Source organism: Dendrobium catenatum, unplaced genomic scaffold (assembly GCF_001605985.2).
Source record: "Dendrobium catenatum unplaced genomic scaffold, ASM160598v2 fragScaff_scaffold_1055, whole genome shotgun sequence".
Taxonomy (NCBI): Eukaryota; Viridiplantae; Streptophyta; class Magnoliopsida; order Asparagales; family Orchidaceae; genus Dendrobium; species Dendrobium catenatum.
In genome coordinates, this window is record NW_021319517.1 from 139,251 (window position 1) to 144,358 (window position 5,108).

Below are 5,108 nucleotides of genomic sequence, written 5' to 3' on the forward strand. Positions count from 1 at the left end.
ACGTCATAGAATTTACGCTCGAGGTTAGAGATCGTTAAGTTATAAAAATGGATGATATTAAATATTAATATTAGGGTAAATTATTTAAGTTTATAGGTGAATGAAGACTTCGAATAGTGTTACGGATCTATAGTACAGCTAATGTCCGTTTTAATTGTACATGGAAGGTTATTAGTAATTATACACTCTTATTGGCTAAAGATATTTAAAAATCTTGTTTGAGACTTGGTGAGGCTGTAAGCATTGGTGGGTTGGCCAGTTAGGAGCCAGGTTTCAGGCAGATTAGAACTCTTTGATTAACCTGGGAAGAGTTCACTGATGTTTTTCAAGATTGGTTTTGTTCCCCTTCTATAACGACACAGATGCAGGAGAGTTTTCTTGAGGCTTGTTTAGGGAGCAAGACGGTGATGCAGTATGAGGGTTGAGTTTTTAACTGCATTAGCCAGGATGCTCCACAGCTGTTTAGTACTTCTGCTGAGAGGTGCTACAGATTTTTCTGTAGGGGATTACGAGATAACTCTGAGTAGCCCTGATACCGTTCCGCATTACTTGACTTTTTCTGAGCTTGTGGAGCGAGCTCGTCTGATTTGAGAAATGACCTGAATGGCTACTCAGCAGCGGTGGACTGGGAGAGGAGAGATTTGGAGGGCTGAGGCTTCAAGGCAGTGGTTCCTCTGGAAGAGGAGAATTTGATACACGTATATGATCTAGTGACATCCAAGGAGAGTGGAGGGTCGTACGGTACTGCTATCATACGATGAGTTCTGGATCTGTCAGTGGGCTACCTGTTGCCGAGTTGTGGATGCGACACCTTGGCAGTGCTACAATGATAGGCTGTCCTGTGCTTCGATGTGGTCAGCCAGGACATAGATTGCAGATTGTCCACAGACTGGATTTGATCGGCGTTCTGAGTTCTCCGATCAGAGGGCTTTGTCAGACCTGTCAGGTTTCAACAACAGGAAGACCGAGGACTGTTCCTCCACGCCCTGAGGGATTTTCTGGTAGGGTGGTAGTTCTAGTTCTGTACCACGGAGACGCACCTACTGTCAGGTATGGGAGAGCCGAGTAGTTCTGTTGCTTCAGCTCCAGCTCCAATTCAGCCACGATCTATCAGTATGAATCAGCAGGAGGCTCAGATGCTCCAGATGTTGTGACAGGTACATTTACATTTCTGATCACCCTGTCGTGTTTTGTTTGACTCTGGAGCAGTCATCTTTTCTGTCCGAGCGATGTTATTTGATGCTTTGTAATCTGGATTCAGGTTTTAACTTCGGTTTCTTTTCTGTGATTTTGCCGGCTAGAAGTAATTTGATTTGCTCGGAAGTTTTTTGTTTTTTGTGAGATTGAGATTGCTGCAAAAGTGGAAATAAAGTCTGATTCTATTACCGATTTCTTCGTATGATGTGATTTTGGCATGGATTGGCTGAGTCTGTATGTAGGCTCAGATTGACTGTCTGAAGAAGCCAATGAGTTTGCTGATGGTCTGAGAGAGAATTTGTTATTTCCAAGGGATTATCCGTGGTGTTTCTCTTCAAGTCTGATTTCCTGTGTTGGAGTAGAGCAGAATGGTGGAAGAAGGGATGTCCAGTGTTTTGGCTTCGGTGCGGGATCTGAACCTGGAGATTGGTTCTGTTTCTCAAGATCCCTATGGTACGGGAAGTTTGGCGGATGTTTTTTCTGAGGAGTTGGTTGGTTTACCTCCGGATAGAGAGGTGGAATTCTCTATTGATATTTTTCCGGGTACGTCAGCCTATCAAAAAGCTCCGTACAGGATGAACCAGAAGAGACTTTCTGAGTTGGAAGTTCCAAGTTCAGGAGTTGTTGATAATAGAGGCTTTGTCGTCTTAGTATTTCTCCCTGGGGAGCATCTGTACTGTTTTGTGAAGAAGAAGGACGGGAACACTTTTTATGTGTGTTTGACTATAGAGATTTGAACAAAGTCACGATCAAGAATAAGTATCCTTTGCCATGGATTGATCGACTTGTTTTGATCAGCTTTCCAGATCTTCACGTATTTTCGAAGATTGATTTGAGATCCGGATACTATCAGGTGAAGGTAAAGGAAGCTGATGTGTGGTGAAGAAGCTTTCAGTACTACGGTAACGGGCATTATGAAGTTCTTGGTTATGCTTTTGGGGTAACCACGCGCATGCTTATTTTCATGGATCTGATGAACGAGTGTTCAGGGAGTTTCTAGATCAGTTTGTGATCGTCTTCATCAAACGATATTCTGGTATACTCTGCTTCTGAGGATGATCATGCAGACACTTGAGCATTGTGTTGGAGACTTTGAGGCGGCATCAGTTGTATGCCAAGTTCTCCAAGTGTGCATTCTTGTGAGAGCATCTCTTTTTCTAGGGCATGTGGTGAGCAGTGAAGGCATTTCTATTGATCCCCAGAAGATTCAGGCAGTTGCTGATTGCCATGGCCGACTACAGTATTTGAGGTACGTAGTTTTCTTGGGCATGACCGGATATTACAGAAATTTGTGAAGGGATTTTCACAGATTTCGACGCCTCTGACGAGACTGACGCAGAAGTCAGTACCTTTTGTTTGGACACTAGAGTGTGAAACTGGTTTTCAGAGATTGAAGGACTGTTTGACTTCAGCTCCAGTGTTGGCACTTCCGTCAGGTACGGAAGGTTTTTAGGTGTTCAGTGATGCTTCACTGAAAGGATTGGGATGTGTTCTGATGCAAAATGGAAGGGTAATTGCTTATGCTTCTAGACAGTTGAAACCACATGAGAAGAATTACCCGACGCATGATCTGGAGTTAGCTGCTGTTGTCTTTGCTTTGAAAATTTGGCGTCATTACCTGTATGGCGTCATATGTGAGATTTTCACTGATCATAAGAGCCTGAAGTACATTTTCACTCAGAAGGATCTGAATCTGAGATAGAGAAGATGGCTTGAGTTGATCAAGGACTATGATTTGATCATTCAGTATCAGCCTGGTAAGGCTAATGTGGTAGTGGACGCTCTGAGCAGGAAGTCTTCTGGATTATCAGGTTTGCAGCTTACTTTTAATGATTTCCTGATTCGTGATATGGAGCGCTTGCAGTTGGAGGTGATTTCCTCCAGTGATTTGGATTTGGCTCAGATGAGCATTCAGTCTTCTTTGGAAGCAAGGATTCAGGAAGCCCAGAAGTCAGATTCTGATTATTCAAAGTTGATTGCTCAGATTGGATCTGGTAAGACTCCTGAACTTCGAATTTCTGATTCTGGTGCTATTTTCTGTAAGAACAGGTTGTGGGTACCTGTGTTTGGGGATTTGAGGCAGGAGATTCTGTATGAATCTCACCATTCATGCTACACTGTACATCCAGGCAGTAGTAAGATGTATGCTGACATGAAGCTTTTGTTCTGGTGGCCAGGAATGAAGAAGAATGTAGTTGAGTTTGTGTCGAGATGCGAGGCCCGTCAGTTGGTGAAGGCAGAGCATCAGCGACCAGGTGGACTGTTGCAGTCGTTGCCTATCCCTGAGTGGAAGTGGGAGGAGGTAACGATGGACTTTGCGATGGGTTTTCCTCAACCTAGACAAGGGCACGACGCTATTTGGGTGGTTGTAGATCGACTGACGAAGTCCGCCCATTTTCTTCCGATCAGGCAGACCGATTCGGTGGATCGCTTGGCATAGGTTTATGTGAAGGAAATTATCAGATTGCACGGTGTTCCTCGAGTGATAGTTTCTGACCGAGACGGACGATTTACTTCCAGACTTTGCAAGGGCATTCAGCAAGGCTTGGGTACGAAATTGCATTTCAGTACAGCCTTTCATCCTCAAACAGACGGACAGTCTAAAAGGACTATTCAGGTGCTGGAAGATCTGTTGAGGCTATGTGTTTTGGACTTTGGCGGAAGCTGGGAATATCATATCCCTTTGATTGAATTTGCTTATAATAATAGTTTCAGTCCAGTATTGGCATGGCACCGTACGAGGCTTTGTATGGTAGAAAGTGCTATACTCCTTTGACTCTGACTGAGGTCGGAGATAGACAATAACTAGGTGCCACTTTCCTTGAGGAAACTGTTAATAGGATCAGTTTGATAAAAGAAAGATTGAAAGTTGCTCAAGATCGACAGCAAAAATATTACAATCAAAAGCACAGGTTTGTTGAGTTTCAAGTTGGTGACTTTGTGTATGTCAAACTCAGCCCGATGAAGGGTGTGAGCAGATTTGGTCAGGTGAGCAAGCTTAGTCCAAGGTATGTTGGACCTTTTGAAATCCTGGAAAGAATTGGAAAATCTACTTACCGACTGTTGCTTTTCGATTCGATGCCTGACGTGCATAACGTGTTTCACGTATCCACTTTGAGGAAGTGGGTATCTGACTCTGGGAAGAAGCTGTCAGCTGACGAGGTTGAGATTCAGGAGAATCTGGCGTATAAGCAAGAGCCAGAGTTGATTTTGGCGTACGATGTCCGAAAGCTACAAAGTAAACAGATTCCGATGGTTAAAGTCCAGTGGAAGCACCGTACTGCACGGGAAGCCACTTGGGAGAAGGAGTCTAACATGAGACAGTCGTACCCGTACTTATTCTGACGCTGTTTGGATTGGACAATGTCGAGGACGACATTTTTTCGAAATTGGGGAGATTGTGAAGTTCTGTTTCTGCTCCAGGATCGTCCAGGACGATCTGGGATCGTCCTGGGACGATCAGTTGAAGATTTGCTACAGAAATTGCCCAGATTGCTCCAGGTGATTTTCCTCCCAGGATCGGCCGGGCCGATAGGGTCATCGTCCCAGGCCGATCAGTTCAGTGCAAAAGTCAGAGAGCAAATCGTCCTGGAAATTAATTATCGTCTTGAGAAATCGTCCTAGGCCGATGTGAAATTGGTCTGATCGTCCATGACGATCGTGGTGATCGGCCGGGCCGATCTGAAGATTAATTAAGGAAATCAGGTCATTTTGAGGAGAGAGAAAATAAAATTTATAAAATCCGATTTCAGATCCGAGGAAAGAGAAAAAGAAAAGTTGATTTCGGGAAGACGCGGGTTCGTTTTCGTTCGACGAGACTGTTGAAGATATTGCTGTACGGAAGGTAAGGCACAATCCGCCTTGCTCAATTTTCAGAACTGTCATGTTCGGCGGTATTATCTGTCCGGAAT